Source organism: Erpetoichthys calabaricus, chromosome 3 (genome assembly GCF_900747795.2).
Source record: "Erpetoichthys calabaricus chromosome 3, fErpCal1.3, whole genome shotgun sequence".
In the NCBI taxonomy this organism is placed as follows: domain Eukaryota; kingdom Metazoa; phylum Chordata; class Cladistia; order Polypteriformes; family Polypteridae; genus Erpetoichthys; species Erpetoichthys calabaricus.
In genome coordinates this window covers 261608586-261633900 of record NC_041396.2, presented here as the reverse complement: position 1 = coordinate 261633900, position 25315 = coordinate 261608586, and the positions used below count along the sequence as shown (strand labels likewise).

Sequence of the window (25315 nt, the reverse complement as noted above, 5' to 3'; positions counted from 1 at the left end):
CAGGCAGTGATTAAAATAGATATACAGTACTGAGTATGTCCAATAAGGTTTACAAAGTATGGGCATATGGTGTGATGAAAAATTCTGACTGTATTGGTAGATACTATTAAAATGTATTTAAAATACTTTTTATTTATTCATAAGAGAAGTACTGATATGCAAATTTGCCAAAGTGCTTTTGCAGCGAACATACTGTGTTTGCCACTGACATTTTTCACTGAATGTTTTCCTGGAAATTCACCATGGTGTGAGCTTAAATAAACATTTTATTTCCCAGTGCCTTTGCGAGGTCATCATGACATCACAGACCTGTAGCAGACATGTACAGAACTTCAGAGCTGCGTACTGTAAGCATACTCCGCTTACAATCAAGTCGCTGGCCACTCAGCTTTGCACATGTGTGACGTCACTACGTCAACTCGATCATTTGAGGGGCACATTAGTTGACCATAATGAGAATTTTATGAAAATACTTTGTTGTTCTACATAGATTCATTGTACATTGAATCTTCACTACTAGATTAAGCATGTTATGCTCCTTACAATCTAGAACAAATCAGGGACTGACAGGCACAGCCCCAGGAGTATATAATGTTAATCTCTTGCATCACATCTCTTGAAGTCTGGATGTGCAGGTATGCACCAGTACACATACATTATCTGCTGGTACTCCAAAGCTCAAACAAAGAATTGCCAGTACAGCGTAGTATGAACTGATGTTTGAGTCCCAGAGCGGTAGCCAACTCACCGTGCATCGGATCAATTTAAAGGGACAAATGCATACACAATTAGAAATACTGTTCAGCACTTAGTCAAAATAAACCTCAGAAGCCCGCATTCTCATACCTTTCAAGGACAGAAAAATAATAATAATAATAAAAAAGATCTAAAATATTTAAATTTTATTTTTACTATTTCTAAGGCATTTCTATCTTTCTGATGGAAGACAAAAATAAGAAGGATCTGCTCAGATAGACAGGAAACAAAAAAGATGTGCCAGCTGTGTTCAACCTACAAAAAGACATGCCAACTATGTCTAATCTACAGTACCTATACAGATCCTTCACACTTTTTCCTTCTATCAAAAAGATAAATACCTTGTAAATAGTAATACATCTTTGGCTATTATTATTTCATATAGTTTAAGATTTGTTGCACATATGTTTGATGTGTGTTCTCTTCCCTTACTTGGACATGGAGCACAGCAGGAGAGCTTACAGCAAGTTGTACAGACTTTTTGAATTTTTTTCAGTACTTTGTTTTTACATTTGCAGGTATCATACCCCTTCCCTGTGGCCTCCACTGGGACCTTTCCTTAAACGTTTTCTTTTTCTTTCTTTGCACCACTCACTGCTCTTCCCTACATGTCCTTCATGCCTTGCCTTTCTTTTTTCTTCTCTGTCCAGGTCAAAAGGAGACAAAATTTCTCCTGTTGTCTCTTTTGCTAGAAGAATCACAAAAATTGCTCTTTAAACCTGGGTACTTCCTACAGTGTAACAATACCTATAATTGGTATTGTTTGCTCCTCATAGCTAACATCAGGTGTGCAATCCAATATAATGGAATAATACATGTTACTTTCTCTGTTGTGCAATTAATGAGCACATTTTGAAATGTTTTGCAGGTGCTTTGTCACTCTCAACATGTTCTATGTGCTGTTTCATAAATGCCCTTCTCTTCATATACTGTAGTAAATAATGATGATCAAACACATCAAATAACAAATTCGAAAAGCATGCTGCTACAGAGAATGCAACAAACTTCACAAAAATAACAGTGGGGGAACGATGATTTTTATTTTCAATAAGAAACAAGTATTAACCGTCCTAGGCTTGTTTTGTTTCTCACATGTGACGAGTCATCCCTTGTGGAGATTTCCAATTGATTTTTTAGTTAAATAATTTGCAAATCAGTTCTCTGTCATGCAAAACAAGAAGCTGCTTTTCCCACAGAGTATTCCGTGGTGTAAAGAAATCCCATGTGTGGATTACCTAACAATATAATCTAATAGTTAGCAACTATAGATAGATATTGTTAATCTGGCCCTGCCATCCTAAGTGTGTGTGATTTATATTTTATCACAGCATCTTGTCTCAGATAGCTAAGCACATGCCACTAGCTCTCAATCACGTAATACAGTTGAAAGCTCCTGCTGACCCATACTTAACAGATAACATACCTACAAAATGTAATTCTATAAGACTGAGCCAATCAAATGCCTCCCATGTAAATATAACCAATTTTATTCTCCCTCCCATTTGTGCCATCTTACTTCCCAAATGTAAGCAAGTGGTGTTTAGAATATAAAAAACTTAGAATGCAGCCGGTGTAGCATGTTGGGGCCCTAGATAATTGCCTAGGTCACCTAAGCCACAGGCTGGCTATGTGTACAGGTCTCTGAAGTGACCTGACTATAGATGAGTTACTTCATCCAAGTGCGCTCTGATAGTTCTCCAACCGTTCATTTCAAACAGCTTTCTTGTTCTTCTCAACCAAAGAAGCCTGGCCAACATTGCAGGATAAGAAGGTATATTATTCCCCGAGCCCCAGACAAGACATGCTCTGCTCCTAATGTAATCATACTGTATACGGCATATATAATGAGGAGCAAGCCTTATGTGGTGCCTGCTGAAGCAGTGTGAAAAGAACTCTGAAGCTGTCAGTTGGGGATGGGCTTTATTTCCATTCCATCCTTCTGTTTTAAGAGCTGAATGCCACTGCAGACAACCAGCTTTGGAACTAGCTTATTCATAAGAGAAGTACCATTCATCATATTCTTTGCATTAAAGCTTTGATAATACACATATGACCAGCTGATCAAGCTAAACTCTTTGCTTGACTGTTTAACTGTACCATTTTTTGGGGGGGGTGATATGATTTTCATGTTTGAACATGTTTGAATAAAATGTTAATTCTCTTTAAATTATCTTAGCCTTTAGCAAGACACATACGAACAGCAACATTAAGTTCTATATCATAATAAATATTGAGACTGACCAATAGAGTAAAAATTATTGTAATAATATATATGGCCATATAGCCCAGCTGTAGTACAGGGTAATACACAATCACATGCAAAAGTTTGGGCACCCTTGCTTAACATGTCTGTTTCTGTGAACAGTTAAGTGAGCAGAAGATAACTGTTCACCAAAAGGCATAAAGTTAAAGATGGCACGTGTCTTTCATGCATTTTATGCAAGATTAGTGTATCGTTTTTGTTTTGTACAATTGCACAGTGAAAAAAAAGAAAGGAGGGCCATGCAAACGTTTGAGTAGTCCAAAATATTTGAGGTCTCAGATAAATTTTCCCAACGTCTCAGGCCCTAACTAGCTTGTCAGGGCTATGGCATGTTCACAGTCATCGTTAGTAAACCCCAGGCAATGCAAATTGCAAAGCTGTATAAATTCTCAGACTCCTCAAACCTTCTCCCAACAATCAGTAATCATGGGCTCCTCTGAGCAGCTGTCTCACACTCTGAAAAACAAAATAATTCATGCTCACAAAGCAGAAGAAGGCTACAAGCAGACAGCAAAGCATTTTCAGACAGCTGCATCTTCCTTTTCTAAAGGTTTTAAGAAATAGTAGTTAACAGGAATGGTGGAGGTCAAGGTGAGCTCTGGAAAACCAAGAAAGCTTTCTGAAAAAACTGCTCATTGGATTGCTGGAAAGGCAAATAAAAGCCCCCATTTGACTGCAAAAGACCGTCAGGAAGATTTAGCAGACTCTGGAGTGGTGGTGCACTGTTCTACTGTGCAGCAGCACCTGAACAAATATGACCTTCATTGTAGAAGAAGCAGAAGAAAACATTTTCTGCATCCTAGCCACAAAATTCAGCAACTGAAGTTTGCAAATAAACATCTAAACAAGCCTCAGGCATTTTGGAAACAAGTCCTTGGCAAAGGTTCTGTATGTTGAAGAAAGAGTATCGAATTCTAAGAAAATGTCTCCAACTAATAAGCATGGGGGAGAATCGATCATGCTTTGGGCTTACAGCCCAGTGGCACAGGGAACGTGTCATTGATACATGTAAGACTGGATTCAAATAAATACCAGCAAATTCTGGAAGCAAACATTACACCATCCGTAAAAAAAGTTGAAGTTAAAAAGAGAGTGAGTCCCACAAAAAGATAATGGTCCAAAACACACCTCAAAATCCATAATGTAACACCTCAAGATACACAAGCTGATGGTTTTGCCATGGCGGTCACAGTCCACCAACCTAAACATCATTGAAATTCTTTGGAAAGACCTCAAAAGAGCAGCACAGGCAAGACAGCCCAAGAATCTTACAGAATTATAAGCCTTATGGAAGGACATAAGGAAGACCGGAAGACATTTAGCTGACTACAAAAAGTGTTTAAAAGTTATGATGCTTGCCAAATAGGGTGTAACTAAGTACTGACCATGTCAAGTGCCCAAACATTTCCTTTATGCCTTTTTCATTTTTTTGGTATTATATCAGGTGAGCCAGCTTCTGTAGCCGAGGATCGGACATTGCAATGGGCCATGTTCCGTGCCTCTATTGTTGAGGCGGCTGACCGGAGCTGTGGCCGTAAGTTAGTCGGTGCCTGTCGTGCCGTCAAGCTGAAGAAGGAGTCCTACCCGTCCCTTTTGTCCTGTGGGACTCTGGAGGCAGCTGATAGGTACCGGCAGGCCAAGCGGAATGCGGCTTCGGTGGTTGCTGAGGCAAAAACCCAGGCATGGGAGGAGTTTGGGGGAGGCCATGGAGAACGACTTTCGGACGGCTTCGAGGAGATTCTGGTCCACCGTCCGGCATCTCAGGAGGGGGAAGCAGTGCAGTGTCAACACTGTATATGGTGGGGATGGTGCGCCGCTGACCTCGACTCGGGACGTTGTGGGTCGGTGGGGGGAGTACTTCGAAGACCTCCTCAATCCCACTAACATGCCTTCCAATGAGGAAGCAGAGCCTGGGGACTCGGAGGTGGGCTCCCCCATCTCTGGGACTGAGGTCACCGAGGTGGTCAAAAAAACTCCTTGGTGGCAGGGCCCCGGGGGTGGATGAGATACACCCGGAGTTCCTCAAGGCTCTGGATGTTGTAGGGCTGTCTTGGTTGACACGTCTCTGCAACATCGCTTGGACATCAGGGACAGTGCCTCTGGACTGGCAGACTGGGGTGGTGGTCCCCCTCTTTAAGAAGGGGGACCGGAGGGTGTGTTCCAACTACAGAGGGATCACACTAATCAGCCTCCCTGGAAAAGTCCATTCGGGGGTTCTGGAGAGGAGGGTCCGTCGGATAGTCGAACCTCGGATTCAGGAGGAACAGTGTGGTTTTCGTCCTGGTCGTGGAACAGTGGACCAGCTCTACACCCTTAGCAGGGTCCTGGAGGGTGCATGGGAGTTCGCCCAACCAGTCTATATGTGTTTTGTGGACTTGGAAAAGGCGTTCATCCGTGTCCCTCGGGGAATCCTATGGGGGGTGCTCTGAGAGTATGGGGTACTGGACCTCCTGATAAGAGCTGTTCGGTCCCTGTACGATCGGTGTCAGATTGCCGGCAGTAAGTCAAACCCGTTTTCGAGTGAGAGTTGGACTCCGCCAGGGCTGCCCTTTGTCACCGATTCTGTTCATAACTTTTATGGACAGAATTTCTAGGCGCAGCCAGGGTGTTAAAGGGGTCCGGTTTGGTGGACTCAGGATTGGGTCACTGCTTTTTGCAGATGATGTTGTCCTGTTTGCTTCATCAGGCCGTGATCTTCAGCTCTCTCTGGATCGGTTCGCAGCTGAATGTGAAGCGGCTGGGATGGGAATCAGCACCTCCAAATCCGAGACCATGGTCCTCAGCCGGAAAAGGGTGGAGTGCCCTCTCAGGGTTGGGAGCGAGATCCTGCCCCAAGTGGAGGAGTTCAAGTATCTCGGGGTCTTGTTCACGAGTGAGGGAAGAATGGAGCGTGAGATTGACAGGCGGATCGGTGCGGCGTCCGCAGTGATGCGGGCTCTGCATCGGTCTGTCGTGGTGAAAAAGGAGCTGAGCCATAAGGCAAAGCTCTCAATTTACCAGTCGATCTATGTTCCTACCCTCACCTATGGTCATGAGCTATGGGTAGTGACCGAAAGAACGAGATCGCGAATACAAGCGGCTGAAATGAGTTTTCTCCGCAGGGTGTCTGGGCTCTCCCTTAAAGATTGGGTGAGAAGCTCAATCATCCGGGAGGGGCTCAGAGTAGAGCCGCTGCTCCTCCGCATCGAGAGGAGTCAGATGAGGCAGCTCAGGCATCTGATCAGGATGCCTCCTGGACGCCTCCCTGGTGAGGTGTTCCGGGCACGTCCAACCAGGAGGAGGCCCCGGGGAAGACCCAGGACACGCTGGAGGGACTATGTCTCCCAGCTGGCCTGGGAACGCCTTGGGATTCCCCCGGAAGACCTAGAAGAAGTGGCCGGGCAGAGGGAAGTCTGGGCATCTCTGCTCAAGCTGCTGCCCCCGCGACCCGACCTCGGATAAGCGTAACAGGATGGATGGATGGATACACTGGTGAATGATGAAAATAAAAATGTAATCTTGATTAAAATATTAAGAAATGTATCATCTTTAACTTTAAAACTATTGACAGTAACAGACATTTTAAGCAAGGGTGCCCAAACATTTGCATGCCACTGTAAATGCAGCAAAATACAAGGAAATACAAGCTGAACACCTGATGCAGTCTGCAAACAACCTACCCATTTGAAGATTTGTTTTCCAGCAAAACAACAAACTCAAGACATACAGTGCATCCGGAAAGTATTCACAGCGCATCACTTTTTCCACATTTTGTTATGTTACAGCCTTATTCCAAAATGGATTAAATACTTATGTACATGTGATTTCTCAGTTTTTTTATTTTTAATAAATTTGCAAAAACCTCAAGTAAACTTTTTTCATGTTGTCATTATGGGGTGTTGTGTGTAGAATTCTGAGGAAAAAAATGAATTTAATCCCTTCTGGAATAAGGCTGTAATATAACAAAATGTGGAAAAAGTGATGCGCTGTGAATACTTTCCAGATGCAGAAATGGCTTAAAAACAACAGTCTTAAAGTACTGGAGTGGCACAATCAAAGTCCAGATCTTGATTCAATTGAGAACTTGTGTCTGGACTTGAAAAAGGCTGTTCAATCACAATCTCCAAGCAACATGAAGGAGATTATGCAGTTTTGCAAAGAAAAATGAACAACAATATAAATTTCCATACCAGATCGCTTGAGCCCCGGGTTAACAACGACCGCCACCAGTACTGTTAGCCAACAGCGTGCTGGCGGAAATTGTGCTACTGTTGGCCGGAGAAGAAGAAGAGGGGGGAGACGTGTCCAGAGGCAGGAAGAGAGGAGGAAAGTAAAGAGAGTGGAACTGAGGGTAGGAACTTTGAATGTTGGCAGTATGACTGGTAAGGGGAGAGAATTAGTAGATATGATGGAGAGAAGGAAGGCTGATATATTGTGCATGCAAGAGACTAAATAGAGACTAAATGGAAGGGGAGTAAGGCCAGGTGGATTGGAGGTGGATTCAAATTGTTCTATCATGGTGTGGATGGGAGGATAAATGGGGTAGGAGTTATTCTGAAGGAACAGTATGTCAAGAGTGTTTTGGAGGTGAAAAGAGTGTCAGGCAGAGTAATGATTATGAAGCTGGAAATTGGAGGTGTGATAATGAATGTTGTTAGTGCATATGCACCGCAAGTTGGGTGTGGAATGGGTGAGAAAGAAGATTTTTGGAGTGAGTTGGATGAAGTGATGAACAGTGTACCCAAGGGACAGAAAGTGGTGATTGGAGCAGATTTCAATGGGCATGTTGGTGAAGGGAACAGTGGAGACGAGGAGGTGATGGGTAGATATGGTGTCAAGGAGAGGAATGAAGAAGGTCAGAGGATAGTGGATTTTGCCAAAAGGTTGGACATGGCTGTGGTGAATACATATTTTAAGAAGAGGGAGGAACACAGGGTTAAGTACAAGAGTGGAGGAAGATGCACACAGGTAGATTACATCCTATGCAGAAGAGTTGATCTGAAGGAGACTGAAGACTGCAAAGTGGTGGCAGGTGAAAATGTAGTCAAGCAGCATAGAATGGTGGTCTGTAGGATGACGTTGGAGATCAAGAAGAGGAAGAGAGTGAGGGCAGAGCTAAGCATCAAATGGTGGAAGTTGAAAAAGGAAGACCGCAAGGTTGAGTTTAGGGAGGAGGTGAGACAGGCACTGGGTGGCAGTGAAGAGTTACCAGACAGCTGGGAAACTACAGCAGATGTAGTAAGGGTGACAGCAAGAAGGGTGCTTGGCATGACATCTGGAAAGAGGAACGACGAAAGGGAAACCTGGTGGTGGAATGAGGAAATATAGGAGAGTATACAGAGGAAGAGGACGGCAAAGAAGAAGTGGGATAGTCAGAGAGATAAGGCGTAAGGTGAAGAGAGAGGTGGCGAAGGCTAAAGAAAAGGCATATGATGAGTTGTATGAGAGGTTGGACACTAAGGAGGGAGGACCGATTGTTTAGACAGAGGGACTGAGCTGGGAAAGATGTGCAGCAGGTTAGGGATGATAAAGGATAAGGATGGAAACGCACTCAGAAGCTAGGGCAGTGTGTTGAGCAGATGGAAAGAGTACTTTGAGAGGCTGATGAATGAAGAGAACGAGAGAGAGAAGAGGTTGGATGATGTGGAGATAGTGAATCAGGAAGTGCAACGGATTAGCAAGGAGGAAGTAAGGACAGCTATGAAAAATGGAAAGGCTGTTGGTCCACATGACATACCTATGGAAGCATGGAGGTGTTTAGGAGAGATGGCAGTGGAGTTTTTAACCAGATTGCTTAATGGAATCTTGGAAAGTGAGAGGATGTCTGAGGAGTGGAGAAGAAGTGTACTGGTGCCGATATTTAAAAATAAGGGGGATGTGCAGGACTGCAGGAACTACAGGGGAATAAAATTGATGAGCCACAGCATGAAGTTATGGGAAAGAGTAGTGGAAGTTAGGTTAAGAAGTGAGGTGATGATTAGTGAGCAGCAGTATGGTTTCATGCCAAGAAACAGCACCACAGATGCGATGTTTGCTCTGAGGATGTTGATGGAGAAGTTTAGAGAAGGCCAGAAGGAGTTGCATTGCGTCTTTGTGGACCTGGAGAAAGCATTTGGCAGGGTGCCTCGAGAGGAGCTGTGGTATTGTATGAGGAAGTCGGGAGTGGTAGAGAAGTACGTAAGAGTTGTACAGGATATGTATGAGGGAAGTGTGACTGTGGTGAGGTCTGTGGTAGGAGTAACGGATGCATTCAAGGTGGAGGTGGGATTACATCAGGGATCGGCTCTGAGCCCTTTCTTATTTGCAATGGTGATGGACAGGTTGACAGACGAGATTAGACAGGAGTCCCCATGGACTTTGATGTTTGCTGATGACATTGTGATCTGTAGCAATAGTAGGGAGCAGGTTGATGAGACCCTGGAGAGGTGGAGATATGCTCTAGAGAAGAGAGGAATGAAGGTCAGTAGGAACAAGACAGAATACATGTGTGTAAATGGGAGGGAGGTCAGTGGAATGGTGAGCATGCAGAGAGTAGAGTTGGCTAAGGTGGATGAATTTAAATACTTGGGATCAACAGTACAGAGTAATGGGGATTGTGGAAGAGAGGTGAAAAAGAGAGTGCAGGCAGGGTGGAATGGGTGGAGAAGAATGTCAGGAGTGATTTGTGACAGACGAGTATCAGCAAGAGCGAAAGGGAAGGTCTACAGGACGGCAGTGAGACTAGCTATGTTATATGGGTTGGAGACGGTGGCACTGACCAGAAACCAGGAGACAGAGATGGAGGTAGCAGAGTTAAAGATGCTAAGATTTGCATTGGGTGTGACGAGGATGAACAGGATTAGAAATGAGTACATTAGAGGGTCAGCTCAAGTTGGACAGTTGGGAGACAAAGTCAGAGAGGAGAGATTGCATTGGTTTGGACATGTGCAGAGGAGAGATGCTGGGTATATTGGGAGAAGGATGCTAAGGATAGAGCTGCCAAGCCAGAGGAAAAGAGGAAGGCCTAAGCGAAGGTTTATGGATGTGGTGAGAGAGGAGATGCAGGTGATGGGTGTAACAGAGCAAGATGCAGAGGACAGAAAGATATGGAAGAAGATGATCCGCTGTGGCAACCCCTAACGGAAGCAGCCAAAAGAAGAAGAAGAAGAAAGAAGAATGGTGGAAGATTGCAGTGTACATATGTGCAAAGCTAATAAAGACCAGTGCAAACACACTTGAGGCTGCCAAAGGAGCATTAACTAAATACATACTTGATGGGTGGTGAATTCTCATGCAATCAATTATTTTCTGATTTACATGTGTAATTAAGTTAGATCACATGGTAGAGACCTGTTTTCACTTTGGCATTAAAGATTTTTTTTCTGTTGATCAATATAAAAAATGACAAATTAAATTCACTGTGATTCAATACTGTATAATAAAAAAATGTGAAAACTTAAAAGGGGTGACACTTTTTGTAGGCACAGTATTTACAGTCTAGGACCCAGCATCGACCAGTCAGATTGAACCACACACATCACTTAGGGGAAATATTCTTAAAGGGGTGGGCTCACTTTAAAAGATTAACATGCCAACATAAACTCAGATTTACCATTTCATTTTGCACACATAGATTTGTATGATTTGTGATATATTTTACTTTTAAACATGTTTACAAGTTTTCCACTAATTTTTAAATCTGTACTGTAAGAAGAACTTCACCTTGTATAGTGGCATTCTCTCACTCCTATCTGAACAGCTCTAGCTCAGGAGGGAAAGTATCCACAAGTTCTTGAAAAGCAGCATGCATGTCATCACAAGTCACAAAACATTTTTATATATATATATATATATATATATATATATACATATATATATACACACACACACATATACACACACGCACATGCACACTCATTAGCCACTTTATAAGGAACACCTGCTTGTTAACACAAATATCTAATCAGCCAATCACATGGAAGCACCTCAATGTAATTTTGGCATTGCCACTGTCAAGATAACCTGCAGATTTCAAACGGAGCAACAGAATGGGAAAAAAGGTGTTTAAAGTGACTTTGACCATGGTATGTTTATTGGTGCTAGACAGGCTGGTCTGAGTATTTCAGAAACTGCTGATCTACTGGGATTGTCACACACAATGGTCTCTCGAGTATACAGAGAATGGTCCAATAAATGAAAAAAGGTGGTCAGAGGAGAATGGTCAGACTAGTTTGAGCTGATAGAAAGGCAACAATAACTCAAATCGCAACTTGTTACAATCGAGGTATGCAGAAGAACATCTCTTTATGTACAACACGTCGAACCTTGAAACAGATGGGCTACACCAGCAGGAGACTACATCGGGTGACACTTGTCACCTAAGAACAGGCAACTGAGTATACAATTTGCACAAGCTCACCAAAACTGGACAATAGAAGATTGGAAAATTATTGCCTGGTCTGATGAGTCTTGTTTTCTGCTGTGACAATCTGATGGTAGGGTTAGAATTTGGTGTCAAGAACATGAAAGCATGGATCCATCCTGCCTTGTATCATCAGTTCAGTGTGGTGGATGTGGTGGAATGGTGTGAAGGATATTTTCTTGGCACACTAGCGGGCCGCTTAGTTACAATTGAGCATCATTTAAATGCCACAGCCTACCTTAGTATTGTTGCCGACCATGCCCATCCTTTTATGACCACAGTGTACCTATCTTGTGGCTACCTCCAGCAGGATAATGCACCAAGTCACAAAGCTCATATCATCTCAAACCGGTTTCTTGAACATGACAATGACTTCACTGTACTCAAATGGCCTCCACAGTAACCAGATCTTAGTCCAAAAGAGTAATTTTGGGATGTGGTGGAACATGAGATTTGCATCATGGATGTGTAGCAAACCTGCAGCAACTGCATGATGCTATCATGTCAATGTGGACCAAAACTCCTGAAGAATGTTTCCAGCACCTTGCTAAATCTATGTGAAGCAGTGAAAAAGGAGAAACTTTAAAAATCAATGAACAAACAGGTAGTGGGGGGGAGGTACACTTCAACATGTGGCAAGAGGTACAGCAATTCCAACGGAGGCTACCGCATGAGTGAGGAGAGCCCCGCCTGGCACCCCACTCCTGATGTCACTCTTCCCCATCCCTCTGCCCTCAGCCTCTGTCTTGACTTAGCATGAATAAATCACTGCCACAAGCAAACTATGATACTTAGCACAATGAGAGAAGTCGCAAAATCAACCGTAACGTTCAAGCAAATTATAAAAATATATCTAAATCCGTTAAGTAGTTTTCTCATGAAAAGCGGACAGACATACAGACACATGTTGGAGATATATATGAATGAAGATTTCACATACATTATGCAAGTCATATAGTAATTCCTTTTTATAGACCCTTATAGTGGATGCCACTAATCCAATTCTTGCACCAGTCATTCCTTATCTCACATTGTGAGAGAGAACATTAATGGCCCAAGGGAAAATGTGCAGTCTGTTACTGGAAGCTATATGTTGCAATGACTTCATCCACTTCATCATACATTTGATTTCATTTGTAGTCTATTACTATTTTAGGCAGCCTGTCCTCTGTGTTGCTCACAACTCTATTTTTATACAACATACAGTCATGGCCAAAAGGTTTGAGAATGACACAAATATTAATTTTCACAAAGTTTGCTGCCTCAGTTTCTATGATGGCAATTTGCAAATACTCCAGAATGTTATGAAGAGTGATCAGATAAACTGCAATTAATTGCAAAGTCTCTCTGTCATGAAAATGAACTTCATCCCAAAAAACCCATTTCCACTGCTATTGTGAAGAAGACTGCAGGGCGCCCAAGAAAGTCCAGCAAGTGCCAGGACTGTCTCCTAAAGTGGATTCAACTGCGGGATTGGGGCACCACCAGTGCAGAGCTTGCTCAGGAATGGCAGGTGTGAGTGCATCTGCATGCACAGTGAGGCAAAGACTTTTGGAGGATGGCCTGGTGTCAAGAAGGGCAGCAAAGAACCCACTTTTCTCCAAGAAAAACATCAGGGACAGACTGATATTCTGTAAAAGGTACAGGGATTAGACTGCTGAGGACTGAGGTAAAATAATTTTCTCTGATGAACTCCCTTTCTGATTGTATGGGTCATTCGGAAAAAGATTGTCTGGAGAAGAAAAGGTGAGTGCTACCACTAGTCCTGTGTCATGCCAACAGTAAAGCATCCTGAGACCATTCATGTGTGGGGTTGCTTCTCAGCCAAGGGAGAAGGCTAACTCGTAATTCTGCCTAAGAACACAACCATGAATAAACAATGGTACCAAAACATCCTCTGACAGCAACTTCTTCCAGCCATCCAAGAACAGTTTGGTAATGAACAATGCCTTTTCCAGCATGATGGAACACCGTGACATAAGGTAAAACTGATAACTAAGTGGCTCAGGGAACAAAACATCAAACTTTTGGGTCCATGGCCAGGAAACTCCCCAGACCTTAATCCCATTGAGAACTTGTGGTCAATCCTCAAGAGGCAGGTAAACAAACAAAACCCCATAAATTCTGATGAACTCCAAGCATTGATTATACAAAAATGGGCTGCCATCAGTCAGGATATGGCCCAGAAGTAGACTGACAGCATGCCAGGGCGAATTGCAGAGATCTTGAAAAAGCAGGGCCAACACTACAAATATTGACTCTTTGCATAAACTTAATGTAATTGTCAATAAAACCCTTTGAAACATATGAAATGCTTGTAATTATACTTCAATATACAATAGAAACATCTTGAAGTAATTTCTTTTTTTCCATTGTCATAGTGGATGTCACTTGTCTAAATCTTGCAGCTATAAGAAAATTCTCTTCCAGTGCAGTTTACAGCTGTACTAGATATTGCACTATTGGTGCCAAATTTACAAATTTGTTGCTTGAAATTTACACTGAATCAGCAGTTCAGTGTTATCTTACAAGAAGACCACATCCACATATCTCTAAATTTCATGATACACAAGACTACTCTCTACTTTTACTGTTCCAGCAATCATGTTTCTTATAGAAAATGTGATGTTCCAGCACAAAAGCTGATTTTATGCCTATGGCATGGCTTTTAGCATTTTCTGGTGTGGCCTAGAACCATTCTGATTTCATTTGCAGCATTAAATCTGTTCCATCTCTCAGGTGGGGAGAGAAACCATAACAGTTTTCCATTTTAAGAAGCAACAGTGTCTACTCTGTATAGCTGAGCAACAGGTTCTCCTTGGGATTAGGAGACGTCATGAAGGCCCAACTCAAAGGAAGTAATTCTCATTAGAGGAGTAGCCACCATAATCACAGTATCAGACATACCCTCCATGTGTCACTAAGGCACATTTCAAGAACATTGGTTTCAAAAAACCTCTGTCAAAAAATAAAAAAACAAAAATAAAGAAAGCCATTGGTACAGAAGAAGCAGAAAAGAATCAGAAGGCTATGACTTCCCATTGTATCTGTTTGCCCCACCACTATTTTCTGTAAACTACAAATACAAATATGTTTTCTAAGAGGCTAGCATTCTAGGGATGAAGGTGACAGAAAGACAATGTGAGACATATACCGCAATCTTCTGTGGTCTTTAATTACTACACCAACAAGAACCTCTTTATAAAAATAAAGTGTCACACTGCATGACTTTTAAAGAGATTTTCAGACATAACCATCATTTACATAATCCTAGTGAGTCACAATGATTTGTGGCACAAGCTCATGACCACCGGTTGTGTAGTTTAGAATCCTCAGCATATCAATCATAACAGTCGGTCTACAAGGCAGCATGACAGAATCAAACCTGTTTGATATTGTCTTAAATTGTGTGTGTGTGTGTGTGTGTGTGTGTGCGTGCGTGTGAAGGCTAACAACCAATGAGTACTAGGTAGAAAATACAATGCATAAAAGAAAGCCACAAGGAAGGAGGAAAAATAGGTGATTTGTACAATGCAAACAGAAGACAGGCATGTCTGTTCAAGTCTTGCTTTTTTCATACCATGACCCAGTGAACGGACATTCACATCAACATGTTATTTGAACATTTTTTTATTCAAGAATCCAAGAATAAAACTGAATAAAAAAATCATTCAAATTAAGTTTTATTCATGAATAAAACTGAATAAAAAACATTCAATTTCAGTTTTATTCAAGAAACCAAGAATAAAACTGAATAAAAAAAATTGTTCAAATGACATGCTGATATGAATGTCTGTGTGAGGAAAAGTAACCTTGTTACCATAAATTTACACAGGACACTACAGAATTGCATCCAATGTATGTTTTTGTTATATGACAATTATAATAATAGCTCACTACTCAAAGCGCTAAACAGAGAAGACATGGGATTTGAATCTAATGCCTCGCTGTTGCTAAACAGGTGCTTACCCACTGTGCCTTATGCATAGATCCATGATGGAGCAACATTACCACTGTGATAACAGGTTGAAAATGAATGTGTGTTCAGCATTGTCTCACATTTCCTCTGTCATTCTGTATTTACACAGGTTGTTATAGATGGGTAACACACATGTAATGTATGTATTTCAAATCACGATATTGCATTACGTATATAATTCCTTACAGACACACTGCCAGATAAACACTTCAGCATAGACTTGAACTGTGAGGATTGTAGCAGGGCAATGCCTTCATCTCTAACACGCAGCGGCAGCACACTGCATGCAGCAACAAATGTTTTATGTTGATTTATGTGAGAAACTATTGCTTTGTGTGCTTTTCAGCAAACTGAGTTTTTTGGAAAAATATTCAGCCTTGGGAGAAAAGGGGAAAAAAAAATCAGCGATATGATAAGCCACTGCTTTAATAATGTTGCCCCACTTCTCACTTTTTCTCTCATAAGGCACAGCATGGGTATACAAGTTTTGTAACGTGGTTTGTTTCAGGGCAGGAGGCTGGGAAGGATTTAGCAAGTGAAGTGGCGGGGGAGGGGTGAGTTGTGTTCAGAGAGGGAAAGAGGAGGGGCAGGGTGAAGTTGTGCAAAAGACAAACAGGCGGCTGTACGAAAATAACTTTAACGCAACATAAACACGATATAAACGATATTGTCTCATCCTGTATGTCGTATGAAAATATGTCGATAATTTTTAAAATATCGCCCAGCCTTAAAATATATACAGTGGAACCTCGGGTCACGACCGTAATTCGTTCCAAAACTCTGGTCGCAACCTGATTTGGTCGTGACGCGAAGTAATTTCCCCCACAGGATTGTATGTAAATACAATTAATCCGTTCCGGACCGTACAAACTGTGTGTAAATATATATGTTTTTAAAGATTTTTAAGCACAAAAATTGTTAATTATACCATAGAATGCACAGTGTAATAGTAAACTAAATGTTTACTTCTTCTGCTTGGGCTCTCTTGCTTGTGCTCTCTCTCTCTCACGCTTGCTCGCACTCTCTCTCTTGCTCTCTCTATCACTCTCGCGTTCTCTCTCTCTCGCTGCACAGGGAATGCACAGGGAGAGACTGAACACATGCGGAAATCATCAGCGCGTACGAACTGGAAGGGAAAGTGGCTTGTTTGTCACCCGAGTGTGTGGTCATGAACAGATGCCAAAGTTTGGCCAACTTTTTGGTCGTAACCCAATTTGTACGTGGTCTGAGACGTTCGTGACCCGAGGTTCCAAGTACATATACATACATACATACATACATATATAACACATGCTACATACATATAGCATATATTTTTCAATATTCAGTCTTTTTCAACATTAGCAACATGTTTTAGCACTTTTTAGCAATGCAGAGGTTCTTACTTATCCAAGTAGAGCTTCTGGCATGTCCTGTAGTAAAGACTATCCAAAGCAGGGGGTAGTAGGCTAAAATGCATCAAATGGGAAAAAAACAACAAAAACGGAAGACTGAAAATATTTTAATTCTGCATCAGATTCCTTAAGCACTAGCCCAGCGATAAAATTACATTAGGTGACAAGTGAAGGCAGACCTTAACTTCAGTCAACGTGCATATGTAGTACATGCAGCCAGGACTTGTTTACAGAAATTCTAGCCATCTGAACACTGCACAAACCCATAGCCAAACAGACTGAGGGGTCATATGTCACAGATGTTTATATTAACTAACATAGCTTAAGGATAAATGCTATAGTGTACTGAATAATTAGCAGGCATTCTATTCCATATTCTATCATAATGAATCATATGTATACTATAGCACAGTATAATATATATTTTAATATATAATACTACTATTTATAGCCATGTTTAGCAGCAGTGTATCCACACCATATACAGTGTGGCACGCGTGCTGGGGGTGGTACCCAGCCAGGACACCCAAGAGGACCGGAGGAGGGATCACGCCTCCTCCAGACCACGAGGGGGTGACCGCCCTGGTTGCTGTGGGGGCCAGGGGGCACCCCAATGCCTGGAGAGCCCTGGACCTCAGCACTTGCGCCACACCAGGAAGTGCTGGGGGGAAGAGAAGCAGGGACACCTGGAGTGCTTCCGGGGATGCAGCCGGCACTTCCGCCACACTGGGGCATGTCGGTGGAAGATTGCTGGAGCACATCTGGGTGACAATAAAAGGGGCCGCCTCCCTTCATTCAGGACTGGAGTCGGGTGGAAGAAGACAAGGTCTGGGAGAGGAAAGAGGCGGCCTGAAGAAAGGAAAGGCAGTGAGTGTTGGCCTGGACTTGTGGGGTGATTGGTGCTGCGGCACTGGGTTGTGCACTTTTATAATTGTAAATAAACGTGTGTTGGACTGTAAACGATGTCCGTCTGTCTGTGTCCGGGCTGCTTCCCACAACAAGAAACACTTGGTTAAATACTGCTAAGAATAAGTATGTGATAAAATACATAGTGCAGCATTTTTGTTTTTAATTTTGCCTGTTGACATGTGCATTAATTTTCATTTACTTGCTTAAAATAAAATTGATATATTTGTGGATTTTTCTGCATATTCACAATTTCTCAAAAAACATAACACTTACATTATGTACCAATTGATTCATCTATCTGTATGATCCTCATGTTTGTGTCGGCCAAGTTTTGTTCCACTAGAGCCGTCACATTCAGACTTAAATCCTGAATATATCTAAATTTCTTGTAATTTGAATTTTCAAAATTAAATCAAACATTCAGCTTTGTGTTACCGCGAATATCATATTGTGACATTAACTGCAGGATCAGCTGGCAAAGCAAGGTGCATAAGCATGTTCTTCCAGATGACTGAGACAGCTACAGCCATAATTCATGTTCAGTTTGTGAGCTGTCCTTTGGAAAAGATAGTGTAAGAAGTGATCTTCATTCACTACCCATCTATAACTACAATGTGGTGATTGACTGCATTTTGTTCATTTTGAAAAGGAAATATAATGAGGAAGAGCCAAACAAATAAAATGAAACTCACGTGATTCAGGCATTTATAAGCTACTGAAATTTTCAGAGTTACCACTTTTCATTTTCCAAACTTGGTTTTGTTCATATGAATTTTGGATGAGTGTAATTAAATTTGTTACATGCAATGTATACGAAGGAGAAAAACAAAAAGGTAACACATAAATCTGGAGGTGTAGGAAGCATGACTATTTGTTGGTAAGAAACACTGATCAGGATACAGTGAAAAAATGTGAGGGTGATCCCAAGAGAAAATTGTGTATGCCAGTATTTCGTTGTTGTTGGAGATCTTTAGTTAGAAAAGTTACAAGTAGTACTGTACTGGGGCTAAATACAGGGTGAGTCAAAATTATGTTAACACTAATGGATTATTTTTATCTCAACCACACCTTTCCAGGTTGATGGATAGGTCGTGGTGGACCATTGCCATGGCCTCTACACTCTCCTGATTCGACACCCTGTGATTTCTGGTTATGGGGTATGGTGAAGGAGTGTGCATACAACATGAAAGTTCATGACATCAGTGACCTGAAGGACAGAATACGGACTGTGGTATCATCTATTTCCTGTGAAATGTGTGTCTGGGCTTTAAATGGTTCTGTTGTTCGTTGGTTTTTGTGTGTTGAACATGATGGTGAACAGGTTGAGACATTCCTGTAAAATATATAGAACCATATGAAGTACTGTATGTTTTGTGAATAAATTGTTTCCACCATTCACGTGTTAACATAATTTTGTCTCACCCTGTACTTAAAAGAGCTAGAGAAAAAAAGTAAAATGTAGTGAAATGCAGTTTGGTTTCATGCCTACGAAATAAACAAAGATTCAAACTTTTTGTGAAGCAAATACAGAAAAAACACATTCAATAAAAGAAAAGACGATTGTGGTCATGACAGAAGGTTTGGATAGCGAAAGTTTTTCAGGTGGGCCTGCATCAGAGAACCATTCCAAGTCTTCTGCTTTTTGTGACATTGATGGATGTAGTAAATAGAGTGTGAAGGATGGTAGCTCTTACATGCCAATAATTTTTGTCAATAACAAAATATGAAGCAAAACTGAAAGAGAAGCTACTTAAAATGAAAGCTTTTTTTAGAAATGAAAAGCCTCAAGGTAAATACAGAAAAGGCCAAAGTGACAGATGTGAAGACGCAGGAGGTGTGTAAGAGGTGGATACATGGTCATACAGCATGGGTGGCAAAGGTGTTTTAAGAGGCTCAATCCAATACAGTATATGGGTCATCAGAAGTTGGGTGCATAAAAGATGTGGTGGGGTGAAGAATGGTCTGTAGGCAGCAAATTTGACCTTTCTGTCTGAGGGGGTGCAGAATGCTAATGTAGTAAATGTAAATTTAAATATTAGTAATGGAGTTGTTTTAGAGAAAGTGGGGAAGTTCTGCTGCTTAGGTGATATGATAACTACAGAAGGAGGTATGAGCACAGTAGTGATAGCAAAGGTGAGTGGTGTGTCAAAGAAATTCTAGGATCTGTTACCTATCCTCCTTTCTAAAGGAATAACTCTTGTATTGTTGGGTAAAGTTAACGAAACCTGTAAAGAGAATTATACATTACGCTTGTGATACATGGGAGATAAAAGCAGAAAATGAAGCAAAGATGGAAAAAAGGAGATTACGATGATGAGACGGTTGTGGAAAGAGTCAGAGTGAGGGAAACATGAATGGTGATTCAAGAGAAACACTTGGTGAGGACAAGATAGAGCTTGATCATATGGAGGAAGGGGATGCTTGAATGAAAAGGTGTGCCCAGAGAGAGGTCAAAGAGGATATGGTTGAAGATGGTGTCAGTTCAAATAAAAAGATTAGATTTGATCTCAAAGGTTTATACAGGGTGAGCCAAAATGAAGTACCACACTTCTCAAGGTCATTGCACAAGGTAGAGGTAGTAGAGTGGTTAGGGTGGGGGGCATTTGATAGGTGATCCCTTGTAGTTTTCATTCGGCAACATGCCTTGGTCCAGTGCACACCGTGCTTTCGCTGTCAAAGTATTCTTCAAAAACAACAAATCCATCATCACTACGCAATACGCCTTCCGAACGCACTTCAGCATTCCTCCTAACTGCGACGTCCCAAATCGGAAAACAATTCTTCAGTGGGTGGCTAAATTTAGACGGACGGTTACAACATTGAACAAAAAATCTCCAAGCCGTCCTCAGACTGTACGAATGACAGAAAACATCCAAGCTGTGCATCAATTTTGCAGTCTCCTAGACATTCTGCAGGCAAACATGCTTCAGCCTTAAGCATTTCCAGTACATCTTTGAGGAGGATTTTTCATGAGGACCTTAATTTTCATCCATACAAAACGATGGTAATGCAGGAACTCACTAAGAGAGACTGGGAAAGCCATAGTGAGTTGTGCATGAACATTCTACAAACCATTCATCAAGATGCCATCGTCATGTGCAGCGATAAGGCACATTTCCATTTGAATGGTTGCATAAATAAACGTTTGTACTGGGCCGAAACCAACCCTTGTGAACTTCATCAAAGACCCCTGCACAGTGAGCGTGTTATAGTTTGATGCGCTGTTGCAGAATTTTGCATTGTAGGCCCCTTACTTTTGAGGAGGGGGGAACAACGGTCACCTTCACTTCAGAACATTACATTGCTAGAGAACTTTTTGCGGCCCTAACTGGAAGAAATTGATGTGGTGGGTGTCTGGTTTCAACAGGATGGAACAACAGCTCATATGGCATGGGGAACACCATGCAAGTTTTGAGGGAGACTTTTCTGGGGAAGCTGATCTCCCTGCACGGCGATGTCAGGTGGCCTTCAGTTTCGCCTGATCTCGCTCCATGTGATTTCTTCTTGTGGGACTATTTCAAGTTGAAGGTATACACACACTGACCTCAAAATCTTTAAGCCCTCAAGGACACTATTCGCGATGAAATTCCCGCTATTCCCTTCGAAATGGCCAAATGAGTCATGTAAGTGTTGAGAAATCGTCTCAAGAGTGTATCGCTAATGATGGCCATCACCTTGAAGACATCATTTTTAAAACACAGTGAAAAAAATCAATTTTGTATACCCTTTCTTGTGTTGTAATGAAATTTATTTTATCTTTTAGCTTTTTTTTTAAAATAAACATTTGGAATGTGGTACTTCTTTCTGATATACTCTGTATATTATCATGGAGAGTTGGAGGGCAACTGGTTAACTCGGAAAATGGATGTTGAACTGGTGATGATGAAGTTTTGAGAGAAACACCAAGTCTCTGTTGACTTTCTGCTCAATTTGAGATTAGCTCTTTGCTATTATGAAAATAAAAAGTGAACTAAACAAACAAAGTAACACAGTGCTCTAAATACAATATGTAACATTTCTCTTTGCACCAACTACCATTTTTCACTTATAAAATAAAATGAAGTGAGATGGAGTGTTACGCCTCAACACTGCTAAATTAGGTAACAAGCTGTCTCACATATCCCATTGTGAACTACTCAGTTGGAAGGGCATTTATGTCACATTTTTCACTGTAAAGCTTAACTCTGAATATAACATAAGCACAGCATTAGAGCAGGAGGAGCTGCTAAAGTTTCTGCATGAATTATAATTTGGCTTGGAAGAAATTAGGATGTATTTGATTTTTTGAAATACCTATTTGTATTTGTGTAAGCCAAGTCCTGTTTCACATCTGTGTACATGCAGAGAGAAAAATTAACAAAGGTGCGTTTTCCATGTGCTTCTGGTGTGCTGATTTATGTTTCAATAAACATTAATGCATAAAGCGTAATGTCTTTTTATATGCTAAATCCACATGCATCTGCCAGTTATTTTGTTTTTAAAGTTCTATAGTTAAAAAATAACCACACAAATAAACACAAGACATTTTTTGCCACTTACAGACTATCTTTACAGCCATGAGACATGTGTTGTGTGCAATCCAAAACATGTGTCAGAAACGGTGACAATATTGGGCAAATTCATCCACGATGTGTTGAGCGTGAGTGTGCAGAAATCAGGACACAGGAAATATTGGTTGTTAGGAAACAGCAAAGGTTGTGCTTTCCACATTATACATTTCCATAAACGAACAGCCAGATATGCATTAATAATAGTGCATTTTGGTGCATCTTCCTGTGTAAAATACTGCATCCTGTCACATTTTTTTTGAAAATTCACTACGAACAGGAGCCATAGAATATAACTGATTTTACTGTTGTGATGCAGATTACCTGTGTTAGGCAATTAATAAAATAACACAAATGAAAAGTGTGAACAACACCTAAATGTTAATAAAATTACATGTAAACATGACATAACATAAGTTTTATTCATTGTACCCCATTAAATTGGATTTCAAAGTAACATTGTCAAATCCATTTTGCTGTTAAAAATATATATTTTTTAATAAAAGCAATCATATTGGTTCTTGGTTATCAGTCTATACTCCAGTAGTACTAGGTAATGAACTTAGCCATTAAACATAGCAGAATACAAGACCTATTCGATTTTATCTTTCGAGGCTACATCTTTTCTGGGTTACAATTCTGAAAGAATGTGTGAATCTAGCTGAGTTACTGTCTGTGAGCAGTTCTCACTTTCTCCCAGTTAGGGATGGGTGGTTTTCTTGATGAACTCTTTAAATTCAAATTAATGTTTGAAAACGATATTCAAACATGAAAATCACTTTTTCTTAATTACCAATGGTACAGTTAAACAGTCAAGCAAATACCCAATTTTGATCAGCTAGTCATGTACAGTGGTGTGAAAAACTATTTGCCCCCTTCCTGATTTCTTATTCTTTTGCATGTTTGTCACACAAAATGTTTCTGATCATCAAACACATTTAACCATTAGTCAAATATAACACAAGTAAACACAAAATGCAGTTTTTAAATGATGGTGTTTATTATTTAGGGAGAAAAAAAATCCAAACCTACATGGCCCTGTGTGAAAAAGTAATTGCCCCCTTGTTAAAAAATAACCTAACTGTGGTGTATCACACCTGAGTTCAATTTCCGTAGCCACCCCCAGGCCTGATTACTGCCACACCTGTTTCAATCAAGAAATCATTTAAATAGGAGCTGCCTGACACAGAGAAGTAGACCAAAAGCACCTCAAAAGCTAGACATCATGCCAAGAGCCAAAGAAATTCAGGAACAAATGAGAACAGAAGTAATTGAGATCTATCAGTCTGGTAAAGGTTATAAAGCCATTTCTAAAGCTTTGGGACTCCAGCGAACCACAGTGAGAGCCATTATCCACAAATGGCAAAAACATGGAACAGTGGTGAACCTTCCCAGGAGTGGCCGGCCGACCAAAATTACCCCAAGAGCGCAGAGACGACTCATCCGAGAGGTCACAAAAGACCCCAGGACAACGTCTAAAGAACTGCAGGCCTCACTTGCCTCAATTAAGGTCAGTGTTCACGACTCCACCATAAGAAAGAGACTGGGCAAAAATGGCCTGCATGGCAGATGTCCAAGACGCAAACCACTGTTAAGCAAAAAGAACATTAGGGCTCGTCTCAATTTTGCTAAGAAACATCTCAATGATTGCCAAGACTTTTGGGAAAATACCTTGTGGACTGATGAGACAAAAGTTGAACTTTTTGGAAGGCAAATGTCCCGTTACATCTGGCGTAAAAGGAACACAGCATTTCAGAAAAAGAACATCATACCAACAGTAAAATATGGTGGTGGTAGTGTGATGGTCTGGGGTTGTTTTGCTGCTTCAGGACCTGGAAGGCTTGCTGAGATAGATGGAACCATGAATTCTACTGTCTACCAAAAAAATCCTGAAGGAGAATGTCCGGCCATCTGTTCGTCAACTCAAGCTGAAGCGATCTTGGGTGCTGCAACAGGACAATGACCCAAAAGACACCAGCAAATCCACCTCTGAATGGCTGAAGAAAAACAAAATGAAGACTTTGGAGTGGCCTAGTCAAAGTCCTGACCTGAATCCAATTGAGATGCTATGGCATGACCTTAAAAAGGCGGTTCATGCTAGAAAACCCTCAAATAAAGCTGAATTACAACAATTTTGCAAAGATGAGTGGGCCAACATTCCTCCAGAGCGCTGTAAAAGACTCATTGCAAGTTATCGCAAACGCTTGATTGCAGTTATTGCTGCTAAGGGTGGCCCAACCAGTTATTAGGTTCAGGGGGCAATTACTTTTTCACACAGGGCCATGTAGGTTTGGATTTTTTTTTCTCCCTAAATAATAAAAACCACCATTTACAAACTGCATTTTGTGTTTACTTGTGTTATATTTGACTAATGGTTAAATGTGTTTGATGATCAGAAACATTTTGTGTGACAAACATGCAAAAGAATAAGAAATCAGGAAGGGGGCAAATAGTTTTTCACACCACTGGATGTAGAGTCAGAACAACTTAAAAGATACTAATGCAAAGAATATGACAAGCTGTGCTTCTCTTAGAATGAGTTTGTTTCAAAGAAAGGCTGTAACATTAAGTTAGGTAAATAGAACTAGAGTGTATATGAAAGATCTGATGGTGAACAAACATATACATAAAGCAAAGTTCACAAAAAGATGATAGCAGTGAAGTGGCTGCACATCCAGGTTTTTTCAGCACTTTAAACAGAAACATCCAGCAGAACTACAAAAATGCAAGAAAGCACAGGAAAAAAATTCAGAATTCTGCAGCTCGTCTACTTACACACACTAAAAAATCTGCTCACATCACTCCTGTCCTTTATGATTTGCATTGGTTACCAGTCTTTTCAACAATCAAATATAAAATTATTCTTCTCATCTTTAAAGCCCTTCATGGTTTAGACCCTCATTATCTTTCTGAGCTGCTGCTTCCTTACATTCCTGCTGAGGCATTAAGATCATCAGACGCTAACTTACTCACTGTACCTAAACACAGGTTAGCAACTATGGGTGGCAGAGCTTTCAGTGTGATAGCCCGTAAAATTTGGAATGCTCTTCCTCTCAGCCTTTGTAAGGAAAAATGTATTACTCATTT

The 25315-nt window shown here is 41.1% G+C and overlaps 1 protein-coding gene across 6 annotated transcripts in view; it reads right to left on the bottom strand.

Moving 5' to 3' along the window:
• camta2 (calmodulin binding transcription activator 2) overlaps positions 1-25315 on the bottom strand; it is a 284292-nt gene that overhangs the window by 91060 nt on the left and 167917 nt on the right. The gene's annotated exons all lie outside the window — the stretch shown is intronic.